This window comes from Stigmatopora argus, chromosome 4 (genome assembly GCF_051989625.1).
Source record: "Stigmatopora argus isolate UIUO_Sarg chromosome 4, RoL_Sarg_1.0, whole genome shotgun sequence".
In the NCBI taxonomy this organism is placed as follows: Eukaryota; Metazoa; Chordata; class Actinopteri; order Syngnathiformes; family Syngnathidae; genus Stigmatopora; species Stigmatopora argus.
The window spans coordinates 13,837,260-13,853,961 of NC_135390.1; the positions used below are offsets into that span (position 1 = coordinate 13,837,260).

The 16,702-nt window shown below is 38.2% G+C and overlaps 1 long non-coding RNA gene across 5 annotated transcripts in view; it reads left to right on the top strand.

Moving 5' to 3' along the window:
- Positions 1-16,257, top strand: part of LOC144073593 (uncharacterized) — a 32,546-nt gene extending 16,289 nt beyond the window's left edge. For 2 of the 5 annotated variants that reach the window (XR_013300113.1, XR_013300112.1), the window contains exons 3-7: positions 2,197-2,273; positions 14,298-14,452; positions 14,636-14,721; positions 15,917-16,032; positions 16,098-16,255. This is a non-coding gene — a long non-coding RNA (uncharacterized LOC144073593). Of the gene's footprint in view, positions 1-2,196; positions 2,274-9,256; positions 9,274-14,297; positions 14,453-14,635; positions 14,722-15,916; positions 16,033-16,097 lie in introns of those variants that run through there. The other 3 variants (XR_013300114.1, XR_013300115.1, XR_013300116.1) reach the window with 3 other exon arrangements.
- Positions 16,258-16,702: the final 445 nt, after the last annotated feature.

Sequence of the window (16,702 nt, forward strand, 5' to 3'; positions counted from 1 at the left end):
ACTTGTCAATGTTGACTTGCAAATCATGTATTCTATGTAAATAGCTCAGTGTGTGGACCAGTGATTTTGTGTGAATTATAAGAAATACTGTGACCCATAATGCTCATAAGGGATAAAATGTTCAATTACTTGGGCATGCTTTGGACATAAATGTTATCCTTTAAGAATGTTTATAGATGCTTTAAGTATTTAAAAAAAAAAGATCAAGTCCCAAAAGATTCTGCATCATTTCAGTCAAGTTAGGACATGTGCAGCTGTTCAGTTGGCCTCTCCTCGTTTGATCTGAAGACGCCTGCAGACACGCGTGATGCACCAGTTGACCTGGTTTCTCCTTTCTGTCCCAAAACTGTCTGTTTGCACATCTGGATGACCTGATACGACGTTGACGTTGAACAACTTGTTCAACAAGTACCTTTTGACAAGGTGTGAAAGCCTAAGGGAGCAACAGTTGTAGTGTGTGTGAATGTGGTGGTGGTTGGAGTGTGGGTGTATTCATGGTCGTGACAAATATCAGTTGATGTTATAGTGACCTAGCACAATATTTTTTTGGGTGATAAAGCGTTGGTGTCCCAATACTTGTACTTTAGACCGGATCGTTATACAGGTACAGAAACAAAATAAAAATGAATAAATCATCACCGCTTATAGCTGTGATGCTACTACAGTCTATTGTATACAAAAAGATAATTAAAAAAACTTAATCCTGAACAGGCTGAGAATATATATATATATATATATATATATATATATATATATATATATATATATATATATATATATATATATATATATAAAATGTATTATTCATTTGGATTGTACAAAATAATTACTATCATTTCTTAGCTATTCTGATTAATCATAATGGATCTTGTATCACTACTGACTCATTTTGTGACTATTTCTCTATGAGGATAATCCAAACCATGAATAAATTACGTGTAATTGTCAGTCCCTGAAATTCATCAAAACTATATGTTGATATGAATTACTCTCTACTTTCACTCTACTTACTCTGTAATCACCTTTATCCAGCTATTATTACTTGGTTAGTTAGTTGAAGTCCTATTCATTCATTTTCTGAACCGCTTATCCCGAACTATGGGCACTAGGTGGGGGACACCCTGAATTGGTGGCCAGCCAATCAGTTGAAGTACTAATACTAGTAAATTACTCCAGAAACTACACGCACGCACACAACACACATGTGCAAGTTGTGGCAGAACCTCTGTTCCTATTAAGACTATCACATCTTTATGGAAGCTTAGCTGAATTACAGGTTATGCTACCTCAAATGTACATGGTGTCAACAAACTTTGTGGACAGAGCACTTGATAGTTTTCTAGATATGTTGTCATGAACAGAAATATTGCTGTTGTTACTGAACATTGTGTTGAGATCAGTGGTCAGTAAATTAGCTGGTGTTCTGTGGAATATGTTAATTTGGGCCTAATTCTGTACCTTATTCATCTATCCTTAAGTTTTGAGTTGACACTGTATATATACAGAATGTGTCTAGGGAAAAGGAACAAATAGTAAGATGTGTGATTGTGGCAATGGTTGAAGCTTTTTCCCCATCTCTGCTTGTGTGCAATTTTTTTTGACAAGAAAACCACAGGTTATTGCACATGAAATGTTATTCATACAAAACAGCTCTAGCGTGACTATCCTCTTGCTGCAGCACTCAGCAGCCTGTTGGAGAAACATCACACAGCAAATCCCAGTGAAAATAACAGTTTTCAAATCGCACCAGAGACATTCTAGTTTACTTTCTGTTCTTTCGTGTTTTCAGTCTCTGTGTTTATATGAACAGAGCAATGCATTGGTCTTTTAACAAAAGGAAAGTGGTTTTTGTTGTTGTTTTTTTTAAATGCATGTAGGTAAAATGTACAAGCTTTTCAGTACATGTCCACATTCGTCAAATGAATTGGACGGTGTGAGAACTGGAGATGAGATTTTTTTTTTTCATGTGACAAGCCACCAAATTGTAAATAGGTTCATTTTCATGGTCATATTATATATTTCAAATAGCTTACAATTATCATTATATGCCCATGAAGGTAAATAACATTATTACCACATTAATAAAGATGAAAAGTCTACACTTCAATTGATATTAGAATCAAGGAAATGTTTGTCAACCAGAACACTAGAAGGAATCAGTTTTATTCAATGGATTTTTTCTTTTTTTTTTTCTAGAAGAATGACATCATTGCAGACAAAAATGGAGTGTGGAAAAATGGACCTGTGTACTGCTGCTCCCTCTTGCTGCCACAGTAAGCAAAACATTCCATTTAGATTGTTGGTTAAGCTATGTGGTACAGCTGTGACACTCTCAATTCACACTATTACATATGGTTATTTCCAAAGATGATGATGATGATGATGATGATGATGATTTTAAATTGGTAAATAACTAAAAACGTTGTTATTGTCTGACAAATGAAAACTGATTTGTTAAAAAAATGTATATAATATTCATTGATTAATTCATCTTCCATGCCGCACACCCTCATAAGAGTTGCGAGGGTTGCCGGAGTCTAACCCAGCTGAATTTGGGGGAAAGGGAGACAACACCCTAGACTGGTTGCCAGTCAGCCGCAGGGCACACAGAGAGAAAGATGACCACGCTTTCTCACAATTGCACTATTACCGAGTGGGAATCAAACCCAGACTGCCTGCACATAAATCAGGTGGAAGAACCACTGTATCATTGGATGGCATATGTATACATGTATGTAAACACACATCAAATATGCAGCAATCTTCGTCATTCACAAATGAACAGTCTCAGCCTGAATTAAACACGTTTGTGGTCTTAGTCGAGTCAACCAAAGTCTTCCCAAACAGAGCTATTCAAGTCATCTGGTATTCTCAATATATTGCAAATCCCCAAAAAGTTTTTTTCCCAATACCATTCAGCCCAAATATGAGTATATTTTATATACATGACAAGTTATGTAACTTGTCATTGAAAACTTTGGCTACTAATTAATGTGACTCGGAATTCTAACCTATGCAGGTTAGAAGTCCAAGTCACATTAATAGTAGCAAAAGTTTTTAAGTTGGTTTTTGTGAAGTTTAGTCTTGTCAAAGGGTGGACAAAAACTAGCATTTGAGCAAGGGAATTTACACTTATTTTCGTTACAGTCCACTTAAACTGGAGTTTAATTGCTGTTGTTCAAAGTAGATATTTAAAACATCTGCCTTCCTGGAAAAGTGGTATTACCCAACTTTTACTTGTCATAACCAACAATTTGCAGCTAACCGTTTACTGGGTGCAACATGAGGAAATGCATTACAGTTAGTGGATACTGCTCTTGTGTCAAGGCCATTTGACCTGAGCTAATTTCTTTGCTGTAACAATTTCAAGCTGTTAATGCAATTGAACAGCAACATGTTGTCTTCTATAATACACGAATACAAGTCAGGAAATGTCTTACTGACAAATGATCTATTTTTAGGAAGATCCTTGAACAGTTATTAAACAAGTGGTGGTTGCTGAGCAGTCTGTAAGCAATGCTTCTTGGGTTGGCACACTTATTTAAAAATCATGGAAAATGTGGTTCAAAGATCTCTATATTTAAAATCTATGACAGTCAGAACTGGAGTTAAGAAAGCTTTCTATAATAATAATGTAGGAGCTCTGTCTAGTGCAAAGCACAAAATAATCATCCATATCTCAGCCTCCCTATAATTGTGTGCAAGATTAATGCAATGACTGAATTGGTATCTCTCAACACCGTCCACCTCTACTAAAACTGCCTTTTTCTCCAAATTCATTTTCTTTCTCTGCCTATGGTCATTTTCAGCTCCTTGCTCAACTGACTTATGTTCAAAAACACAAAAAGGCAAGATTGGGGGGAAAAAAGGATTTCAATGATGAGTTATGGTGCAGCTGCGTACGTATCTATTTGATGTTAATTTGTTAATTGTAGTCTAATAACATTCAGTTGACCTGTTCTTCCTTTGCTATCTACTAAACATTTTGTCTCCCTTAAATGGTAACACCGGAAAACGTGATGTTAGATGATCAGAAATGTGGTAAAGTTGATAAAGTTAACCATCACTAAGTTTCTAGAGCAGGATGTCTCGAAAGTGAAAGCTGAATCAGCCGTGTACATTTTATAACCTAACCGTGTGATGGAATCTACCTTGTTTATTTATTGAAAAAGATATAGCTGATATAAAAACAAACAAAAAGCAGTAATCGAGGATATACAGGAGAGAGAAGGACAAAAATGTCCGATTTTGGTACATGGTCACATGACACTTGTTCTTGGGGCCAAATTATATATTGCACTCTAAAACATCGAAAAAGTTCTTCACCATTGTTGGATCAGGCACTTGGTGTTTGTGTGTTTGCACGCTTGTGGTTGTGCGTGTTTGCATTTGGTAAAATGCATGCGTGACATGAGCTGAACTTTTAACTTCCAGCAGTGCAAAGACTTGGCTGAGACAGAACATTGCTATTGGCAGTGTATTCAGGAAACGGCAAGGATGCTCGTGTGTTTGTTATTTTCTGTGTTGCTAAGTGCCAAGATTATTTTGGGTTGCCTGAGCTGGATGGAAAAATAGAACCTCACCAAATTGACAATTAAATATAACAAAATTTGCTTTTGCAGCCGGTATTCTACTTAATGAAAATGTGCTTTGATGATTACATTATCCATGCAATTGTTGAATCAATAACAAAAGTGAGCAGTGGTCCTTTCACACTGATTTTGGTACAGGATCTGTGGGTTCTATGGCACACTGGCGACCAGTTTGGGGTGTCGTATGCCTTTTGCCATAAGTCAGCTGGGATAGGCTCCAACGCCCTGCAACCCTGACAAGGATAAGTGCTGTTGAAAATGGATGGATGACTAAAGTGCCATGAGCTTCCCCATTCTTGCCCTGGAAAAACATTCAAATGCATCACTAGTTTGCTATACTTTCTGGTAGGATATTCGATGTTCTGCCGTTGAAATATTGTCATTTGACATTGTCTGAAATGGATGATGAAAATCCTAAAGAAAATTAAGCAAGCGCAAACAAAGTTCAGACTGTGTTTAATCACACACAATCAATACCTTAAATTTGAACAAGATACAATAGGCACACTGTGCTTCTTTAAATTGATTTTAAATTAGTGGCTGATATGCTTTATACCAGGAATGGGGTTATGATAAGGGTATTTGAGACTTCTGTGTATATGGGTTAGAATCCATGTGTGTTAGTGGGAGGCAGGAAGTGTGAGGCAAAGTAGAGGAGGGTTGTGTTTTAATTATTTACAGCTGAGCAACTGAAACGCCTCACTCTCCCTCTTGTCAGTCTACCCTATAATCCAGAGTTGGGTTATAAACACAATTAAAGTTTCCATCTCTCTTATTCTCAATCTGGGTGGCCAAGGTTTGCAACTTTGTGTATCTTTTTGCATCTGTCGTTGCCTGTATATTTAGGTCCATTTACCTCTTCTTTATGAGGAAAAACTGTCAAAGGATGAGTAGCACTAAGAAAAGAATGTGACCTCTAACCCAACACGTTTATTTTACTTTTTAGGCCTTAATCAAAATTCATTACCCGCAAACCTTCCTCTTGCTCTGGTGGGCTTTTTCTTAATTGATTGACGTTCATTTGTATTTGTTAACATGAATGCAGTTTCGTTCTTTTCATTGTTTTTAAGTTTTTTTTAAACAATCACGTTAATAACTTCATGAAGGTGAGACAGCTATTTATTTATTATGATTATTATTGTTTTTTTCCCTATTTATATGCTTAAATTGTCAGTCTAATATGGTGTGTTGGCATTGGGATGAAAGAATTCAAAAGGTGACGGTTTAAACTGAAGTTGCCAACTTTGCTGACACAACTTTTTAGAATAAAGTCTCTCACTCTGTAATACTGGGTGGGCCCAAACACCTCACTGTGAGAGTGAGATGTGGGTTGTCTGGGAAGAAAAAGAAATTCATCCATTCTCTCAAGTCCCTAAATCAACATGAAACTTTTATTTATGTACACTTTCAGGTGAAAGCGTTTAGTCCCCATAGGCCTTCTTTTTAGTATCTCACATTTACTGTCTGCTTTTAACATTCCGCTCCAGCTTATGTGATGAAATAAGATGTCTTGGTTAACTTTCCCTGAAGTTAATGATTTATAAAAGGTGTTGGCGGATTAAATTATCCCCTACTGAAAGGAGCTATTGACATCCCATATGTTAGTCCTACATGTCTGCAGGAAAGCTGAATGCAGTTACGCTCGAACCATTGAAATGTAAGTTGGACATGATTATGGGTTTAATATTCAAAAACATACTGTAGACTAGGATTGGTGTCTTTGAAAAAAAATATAATATATGACTGCTGCAACAACCCAACTGAGAGGTTCTATTTGATAAATGGCTTTCACTTAAGCTGTAACTTCCCGACTTTTACAGGTGCAGCTTTAACATGTAGCCCGTAAATTACTGATGGTTATAGTTCTGAGGCTTTCTGTTCATGCATCTCTTTTGTCCGCTCTTCCCAAGAACGTCGTGAAATGAAATATCCCCAAGATAAAAGAACAACATTTGAGCCAATATAATTTGACAGCTAAATGGACAGCATCGGACCCCCTGAGTTGACTTTTCAGAAAACCAAATGAAATATTTCTTTCAAAGGTCAGTGTTGGGTCAATGTATATGTGCACCCTCATCCTGATTCCTTTTCAAAAAGTCTGAGTTGAAAGCCCTAGTGCTCATGATTATTGGAACTGTAACTCTTGTCTTGTCTGTCAGCCAACCTCTGCACACGCTTACAGTAAGTAAGAGGTCTGAATACTTACATAAAACAACCAATCGACAAATTAATCTGATCAAATTATGAGTGACAAGTGACTTAAGATAAACTGAAAAAAATCGTAGGGTACAGAGACAAACAACCAATCGTATTAACAGTCACACCACCAACGAGGTGCACTTGATCCCACGCTGCCTGCACTGATTCCAGGCGAGTGAACCACTGCACCATTGGGTTATTACTATAGTAATAAAGCAAAACACTATTGTAGATTTTCAAACAAAATATGCAAGTACTCTTTTGCAATGATATTTTTGCTAATACACAACATTCGTTGGACTGCAGCTCATGACAAAAATTGCAATTTTCATGCCGTTGTCATGGCACTTCTAGCATGCTGAAACTTAAGTGGGTTGATATTAATTAAACAATCTACATTATGGTGTTTTTAAAAAAATCCACACACAAAATGAGCACACTCATGTAGGCGTGTATGCACACACCCACACGGCTATTATCTTGTCAACATGAGGTCACTGTCCCATCCAACAGAATGATGTCATTTCCTTAACAAACAACCCCAGTTTCCTCTCCAGAGTCCTTATCAGTTGAGCTTATCCTGCCGAGTGCCCTTGAAGGGCTTATTTTTATGTTGCCTCATCTCACACACATATCCAAACACAGTATTGGCTTTTAATCACTTTCTGCAGCTGCATTGGGTTGTTATTGACTTTTCAATAGTCTGTTTCATTTCTGTAAGCTATGCCAAAGAATATTAATCTGTATCGCTTCAGTGAAGACCAGACTGAGTCAGATGTGATTAATCACTGTATATGTGTGGACTCTACATTATCCACCTCTACTGACTCACTGCTCAGTCCAACTAAATGAAAGCAGCTGACATTGCAGCAGCTCGTTGGAGCAAAGTTTGCTTTGCACGGCAGTGTGCATTAAATGTGCAACAACGGCATACGGTGATGTCAAAAAGAGAATCACTCAAGAGAATATTGAATTCTGCCTTTGACCATTTAAAAGCCCTGCTAAGCATCCGGCAGATTTATTCAATTTGAGCTTTTAATTCTTTGAATAAGTACAGTTGAAGCAAACCAATTGAGATTCCTTAGAAGAGATAAAATGTACCAAAGCACAGCTGTAGCCAGAGGGGACTAACATGGGTTGGGTTGTTGCGTTTGGCCAATTTAATCACAGCCATTAAAACTGTTGTTAGCTGAAAATTAGTGAAACGTTTTTCACTACCATCACCCCCTCTGGTTTTGGTTCTCACTGAAGGTTGATATGGAGTGTGAAACTGCTACACACCCAAGCTTGTTTTTACAATTCCATACCACATGTGTTATCAGCTGAGACATGAATGTGGGAAAGCCCCACAGCCAGAATTATGTCATGACCTGTGTCTCAGTTGGTTATAATTCACCACATTGGGGTGTAATCCGGAAATTAGAGTGCCAGCTAAAAACAGGGAAAGCCAATTAAAATCAACGTAGATGCCAATGAAATAATAATTATTGTTTCTGCTCTGTGTTTCTATACTTTTAATGGATTTCTCACTTGAGAGAGATATTTGTTGATAGATCCTCTGACTGAGAAGGGCATAAGTTTAATAGCTGTCAGGGCACTTTGATTAAAAATCCAGAGGTCCAGAAGTCATGTTGAGCAAATGAAAATGCATAATTCATTTTTTTGTAGTAGTAGTCGTGGTAGGATCAGTAGCCATAGGAATAAGATCAAAGAGAAGATGGGCTGATCGGAATGAAGACAAGAGGGCAGGTGGTGTCAGGGAGTAGGATACACAAGATGGACTTGCATTGAAAAGGGGTGACTGATTTGGGTGGAAATTTGGATTACGTTTCCCGCATAGGAATGGAACTTGTTCGTAACCCGAGGACTATCTCTCTATGGGAAGTTGCTTCTAATACAATAAATCAGGCATGCTGACATTCTCACTAATATGGATGGGCTCCTCCATGTATCCAAAGTAATTGATTTTAAAATTCAGATTGATTTTCTTCCATACTCCATTTCACACTCTGGCATAGTCAGCTGTTTAGTGTTGAAACAGCTTGAACAGCTTAATATCAATTCCAGTAAAAGTCAAGGGTTTAACCTTGTTAAACTTGCATGTGTTGTATAATACAATGGAGGCAAAATAAACAGATGCTGTAGTCAAGCAAGATAACATTGTCAAAATAATCACTTTTCCCCATTCATCAAAAGAGAAACCTTCAAAATAAAAAATATTCCAAAATGTTCAAAAAACACTGATTGACTAGAATCTATATACTAGAACAAGATATACCAGAGTTCTGAAATTTTCAGTTTTCTTCCTCAAAGCAACACATTTTGGGGCGTTGTGTTGATCTTCCTATTTGTCATATGCCACAAAGTGTGTAAATCCCACAATATCACAGCCTAACTGCAATGCTGCTGGCTGACTGGATGGGTTGGTTGGTTTGGATTGGATAGCTATCTATATGAAATATGAAAGCAACAAAAAGCAAAGGTAGGGAACATCGTTTCCGTTTTTAATTTAAACATATTGTTAAAATTGACTCTTGATAGTTACTTAGATTGCATCAAATAGAACAGAGTTACAGTCAATTAAATGTTTTATAGAGGAACTAGACTAGAATATAAACTGGAAACTAAGTGAGATTATATGGTCTTAACAACAGGGATGCCTATTTTGTGGAAGTGCAGGTTTTACAAGACCATAACAGACTCAGTCAGAATTTAAATTTCTTTGATGCAATGAGAAAGAGCTCAGTGTCTCATGACTGTAAAAAAACAGCATGATCTGCTTTGTGTAGAAAAAGCAACTGCAATTTTAAAATTGGAATAATTTGCAAGATCTGTTTCAGGGCTGAATAGTGGTTAGAACGTCCTCCTTACCGTTCTGAAATTGATGCTTCAATCCTTGGTAGGTTGTTGAACACTCTACATTGTCCCTAAGTATGAGTGTGAGCATAAATGGTTGTCCTTGTATCCTTGCTGGGATTGGATCCATTATCGGCCGCGATTCTGGTAAGAACAATTGGTTTGGAAAATGAATGTGTACTTCTTGCATTCACCAACCAAGTTTGTCATGCAAGAACTGAATGTTCCAGCAAAGCCTGAGGTGAGCAACTGCTCTTGAGTAAACAGGGTTAAGTTAGAAGAGGGGCTACATTATTGCTGTCACAACAAGACTACAATGACTGTAGTAATCATCACACCTCAAAGGACCTAACAAATCAGCATTAAAAACTCTCGGGACAAAATGAAAGGATAACATTTTTCTAACTGGCTTGTAAATGTCATTTGTGCAATTCTGTGAAGTAACAAAGTGACACTGCCATATTTGCATAGCCTTTCAGCTGTCTTACTGTGAATTTCATCGCCCTCTTTCTTGTGCAAGTAAAGCAATGACAAACACTGCTAATCATGACAAGGAATAGACATATGTCTTGATAATTGGAATAGATGAGAGCAGTAGAAATATTTGGCACTTTCATAGGAGCAGTGAGCTGTCTAGCTTTCTCAAAATAAACTTGAGAGGATAAAAGTTATTCCGTGCATCAGCGAAGCAGCGACATGGGTCATGAACTAGGAGTGTAAATGGCTAGACCAGGGGTCGGGAACCTTTTTGACAGAGCGAGCCATAAACAATTAATATTTTCTAATGTTATTTATTGAGAGCCATTCTCGGAACTGAAAAGTAAAAATGTATGAAAGTGTAATTTTTATTTTTTTGTCACGTCATCACTTTTAACGTACAAAAAGTCTGATTTCTTTTGACAACATTATGTGGTGGCTTACAAAATCAGTATCAACGATATCATGCATGCAGAAGAGTAATACAAAACAAAATGATTAAAATAGGGGTACAGGTAGTGTCGACGCCGCAGTGACGCTCTTGTTAGTGCGTTCGGGACTCAGCTCTCTCAATGATTTCCATATTTTACCTCACAGGTTAGTGGAGAGCCATATGTACCCATGGAAAGAGCCACATATGGCTCCCGAGCCATAGGTTCCCTACCCCTGGGCTAGACCTTCCTTATGCCTTTATGACCTTCCACTGTCCTACATTTCTGTGCAATGTTCCATGTGAATCAACACTAAAACACAGTCACTTAACAACCCTCGAGGGTTTGATTTCAGACTGGCCTCAGGCTTGCAGACAAAATTCCTAGACACTGGCAGCGAGTTTAAACTAATGATCAGCATTTGAAGAAAAAAAAATCTTAATGCTCAACATTAAAATCCCTAAAGTAACAATGGGGTGTGAAAAGCCTTGGCAAACCTCAACAAAAATGTACTCGCAAGTGCAAATTTAATGAAACAAGATAAGCGTAGAGCTGCCACCTTTTCTCAAAGGAAATCTTAAAACTGCATTAAATTAAAAGCAAAGAGCCATTAGTCACTGAAGCTGCTCTAGCAAAGTGATTAACATATTATAGCTGTTTTTTGTTTTTTAAAATTCCAGGCGTGTACCCTAAAGGAAAAGGCAGGGTAGGAAATGATGTCCACAGTGCTGGAAAAACCTGTTTGTATGCCATCAGCAATTTCCATGGATAGTTTGTGTCTCCTTGTGTAGATATTAAAGTTGGATGACGTGCCCCGTTTAACTTTAGGAGATAAAAATGAAGACATTGCCCCAAAAATGTGTTGGGTACCTGAGACCTAACTCCCCTCAAAATCTGGAAAGTAGGATTCTATAAAAGTCATGACTCATTATGCTTTATTGTTTGGCTGCATCATCTGAGGCCCTCACATGGTCATGCTCTGGTTACTGAACTGAGACCTCCAAATACCCTGATCCGTAAACGAGGGCCTGTGGGCAACACCAATCTGGATTCCGGTCATAAAATAAATGATTTTGACACGGAGTCAAAGACCCCTCGTGTGCGGAAACATCCTGCTGTGATACGTGAGTCAGTTCTGTGAGGGGTAATGATGTCACTGTGTCAGATTTTTTTTTCAAGTGTTTTACCTAAAACTGCCTTTGGGGCAGAATGCACTTTAGGCTCTGGTTTCGGCAAATAATGATGAATAAGGGAGACACAATTTGAAGCAGTTGGGGAAGCTGAATTTTTTTTCAGGGGATTCAACCACTTGCTCAGTACGGTCCATTAACCAATTTCAGTCATTCAGATTTTGAATGGTGCTTTAGTGTTTGAATTGTAGAGCCAATTATTCAATTGGAACTATTTTTTTTGGTATTGATTTAACAAGTAGATCCAGTATGTATGGTGGCCTGGCGGCTGAGTGGCTATCAAGGTTGTTTCCATGTGCCCTGCGATTGGCTGGCCACCAATTCAGGGTGTCCCCCGCCTCTGGCCTGAAGTCAACTGGTATAGCACCCTAGTGAGGATAAAGTTGTTCAGAAAATGAGATGAGAGATGAGAAAAAAGATCCAGTATGTGATGGCATTGGACTCTGTTGCTATAATGAAATTCTTCAAGTGGTTTTTGTTTTGTTTTGGTTCTCTCATTGCCATCTTTATTAAATCATATTATCATTTTGTCTCCTTAATTAACCTTTGGTCTCCTGGTAGGGACTGTCAGAGTGGTGAGGTTTGGGGGTTCACAACTGGAATTTCTCCAAAACAGACACTGAATTGAACTAGAAGAATTCTGACTAGCATCAGACCAACAATTGGAATGTTCATGAGAATTAAGGTTAACTAATGTCTTTTAAAATGTTTAATCTTTAACTACCTACAGCAATTACTTCACTTCTGGGTAAAAGCTCAATAAACCTCAGGAGATACCCTAACCCCTAAACTCATACAACAATGTACTTAAAGTTGTTGATGCAGGTCCATCTATAGATCCATCCCAACGCACACACGTGCAGGAGATACACGGACACACACATGCACACACTGACAGTACCTTTGAAATCAATTTCATTCACCCACGGCTTCTTCATCATCATCATCATCATCAGCTTAAAGGTCATCAGTCAAATACAGTTGTGGGTAATCAACATGCATCATTCTCTTAGAAACACTTTGATCATCATAGATTTAGCTCATCTACTGATTGTAATTCTAATATTTCAAAGAAGTCCTTAACAATTCCCATTACATTTTTGCATGTTGATTTTGGAAGTCACACTCATTCTTTCACGGAAGTGTTCATTTTTTGCAACATTCAAATATATTATAACTGGTGCAAGAAACTAATAAACACTTTATCAAAAGCTGTCTAACACAAAGACAAGGACCTCGTTAGCCAAACAAATATGGGGGTGTTTAGCACTCAAAACAGTTATTTTCGATGTGGCACAGTATAATCAGCAAGCACCTGATTACAAAATCTGTCAAATTTAATGTTAAAATATCAGTCTAGTTCTTGCCCCGTTCTCCAAAAACTTGACAGTTCCTTATCATTCCCTGACAACATTATTTATTTGATGATAACAAATTGTATTCTATGTTTATAACCCCCACCGCCTCAATACGCCCAAGGTACCTACATTTTGAGCAGCTCTTATTCTAGGTCTAAACTCTTATTTATTCCTCCAGAGCACTCAATTCTGCCAGAGCTAAAATATTTTGTGCTGTTCTGCCTCATGGTGTAGTGGGTCAGTCACCTGCCTGCCATGTGGGAGGCGAGGGTTCACGTCCCGGTGTCGCCAGTCAGCCGAAGGCTGAACGGAAATAAATAGTTTTGCTGAAAAAAATGACTAAGTCTTTATTTTAATGAAAAAATAGGATTACCCATTTACTGAACTACATAGTGTAGTTATCAGTCAAACAAGAGTGGGATTTGAACCCCAGCCTCCCACAAGGCAGTCAGGTGAACAAACCTCTACACCACAAATTGGCCACACTTCAGGTTGTCATTATTGGAAGGTCTTGACTACAAATATATAGAAACAACTAACGGAAAACGTTTCCCGACCAGGATTCGAACCCCAGCTGCCCACATAGCAGTCAGGTGAACAAACCTCCACACCACAAATTGGCCACACTTTATTTTGTCATTATTGGAAGGTCTTGACTACAAATATATAGAAACAACTAACGGAAAAGGTTTCCCAACTGGGATTCGAACCCAGGCCTCCCACATGGTAGTCAGGTGAACAAACCTCTACACCACAAATTGGTGACACTTTATTTTGTCATTATTGGAAATTAAATGTCTAGAAGTAAAAAACAAACACTAAAGCGCATGTCATCACAATGTTCATAATGTGCAATACTGTATTTTAAAGGATTAAAGCCCAACCCAAAAATATTTACAGCTCCCCCCACTAACTAATGCATGTTATGATGAAAACAATGTGTTTTTTTAAGTATGAATGCCCAATCAACACATATTTACAGCCCCGCCCCCGCCCCACCCACTGACTAATGCATGTTATTATGAAAACAATGTATTTTTTAAGTATTAAAGTCCAACCAAAAAGCATTTACAGCCCCCCCCCCCCCCCCCCCCCCCCCACACACACACACACACACACACACACACACACACATTGACTAACGCACGTTATTATGAAAACAATTTAATTTTTTTGTGTGTGTATTTTTAATAGGCGTGGCCGAGGTTAGAGTTCAAATAGCCGACGTCAAACCCAAAATGGTTGATGAGCCAGGAGGCAGCACGGGCGTGCACTGCAGAGCAGCTCAAAAGTGACGATTTGCCGAAGAAAGCCTGACAAACTTCTCACAGGACGATGAAGCACATTCGGTACGTTGTCATTTGGGGATTTCGAAGCCCCAGTTCTCGTCTTAAGAGTGATAAGAGCATGATTCGTTGATGTGATGTAGCCCCTTGTGTGTGCAGACAGCAAAATGTTTGCAAACAAATTGGCTACATTGCATTACCGATCGCTCTTTGTTTAAAAAGAAATCATTCCATTGTGTGTTTAAGACCCTCAACGAGCACAGACTGCTGGGAAACATCAAGAATGTGGCCAAAACGACCAGAAAGGGGCATCTTGTCGACGCCATAACAAAGTGAGTCATTTTTAAATAGTTCCGATTTTCTCTATCCGTGTAATATTTAAACGTCAGCGTTCAGTATTCAAGGCTTTGCGCAATTGGCTCGTTTTTCATTATGATACATTCAACTTTTGAATGAAAACATTAACTAGCTTGGTGTTTTTTAATAGCAAAAACCTGTGGATAAGTCACCCACACAAATGCCATTAGTGGACGTGTAAGGAATAAACAGTAATCCTTCGATCCGTGTAGTATTTAAACGTCAGCGTTCAGTATTCAAGGCTTTGCGCAATTGGCTCGTTTTTTATCATGCATTCAACTTTTGAATGAAAACAGTAACTAGTTCGGTGTTTTTTTTTTAATAGCAAAAACCTGTGGATAAGTCACCCACACAAATGCCATTAGTGGATGTGTAAGGAATAAACAGTAATCACTCGATTATCGTGGTTAATGTAGACCAGACATGGCTGTGATAAATGGAAAAACTGTAAAGTAGGGTCATCCCTATTGAATTTAATTTAAAAAAAAATACTATAGTGGCAAGTGTAGGAGTAGCTTCCGCTTGTGAGTTTCACATCTTTCTGAACTTAGTAATAATAAGCGAACATAGGCTTTGTCATCATCATACCCAGATAACTGTGTATGATGAAATTGGTAATTGGTCCAAAAAAATCTGCCAAGTAGTGGAACTGTGCACTCAAATAGATTATATACTTTTACCCGGTTAACTTTCTTAAAGACCTCAGGGCTTGGACAAAACCTAAGAGACATTTATTCAACAATAGCACAGGTGTCATTTTTGACTCAGCATAAGAGAAAAACAAGCTTTTTGGATATTTATAATTGACTGAAAAACTCCAGGCAGAAGTAGGCTTTATTTTATTAGTTTTGTGTAATTTGTACCTTGTGGGCCCCTGTCCAGTGTTTTCTATATTTCCCACCACATCAAGATCCTGATTATTTGTTTGTGGGGGAAAACTAGACTGGCTTGGGGCGTTTAAAGACTCAGATCATTTTTTAGTCTTTCTGCAGCAGACAAAAAGAAAACCAGACCATCCGGAATATGTCTAATATTGCCTTTTGATGTTTTATAGAAAAAAAGCTAAATGTAGGTTTTTTTTAGTTAAATTTGACTTCATTAGGCCCTAGTCTGTATTTCTTTTTATGCAATTTAATCTATTGTGCCTTGACCCCTTTTTTTGTTTTCCAGAATTCCACAAGGGGGACAAGGTTTCCTGCCTATGTACAGATAGGCTCAGGCACCCCCCTTTTCTCGGTGCTGGTGGTTACGCGCGAACCTATCAGTGAAGTTTTTCAAAATAAAAGGTGAGACCTTGCGAATGGTTTTTTACTTCACCTTGTGTATTGACCCCTTTTTTTTTGTTTTCCAGAATTCCACAAGGGGGACAAGGTTTCCTGCCTATGTACAGATAGGCTCAGGCACCCCCCTTTTCTCGGTGCTGGTGGTTACGCGCGAACCTATCAGTGAAGTTTTTCAAAATAAAAGGTGAGACCTTGCGAATGGTTTTTTACTTCACCTTGTGTATTGACCCCTTTTTTTTTGTTTTCCAGAATTCCACAAGGGGGACAAGGTTTCCTGCCTATGTACAGATAGGCTCAGGCACCCCCCTTTTCTCGGTGCTGGTGGTTACGCGCGAACCTATCAGTGAAGTTTTTCAAAATAAAAGGTGAGACCTTGCGAATGGTTTTTTACTTCACCTTGTGTATTGACCCCTTTTTTTTGTTTTCCAGAATTCCACAAGGGGGACAAGGTTTCCTGCCTATGTACAGATAGGCTCAGGCACCCCCCTTTTCTCGGTGCTGGTGGTTACGCGCGAACCTATCAGTGAAGTTTTTCAAAATAAAAGGTGAGACCTTGTGAATGGTGTTTTACTTTGTATTGACCCCCTTTTTTCCCAGAATTCTACCTGGTGCCAAGGGGAGTTTCTTCGTCCATTTGAAAATTTCTAAAGTTTTTCAAAATAAAAGTTTTTAA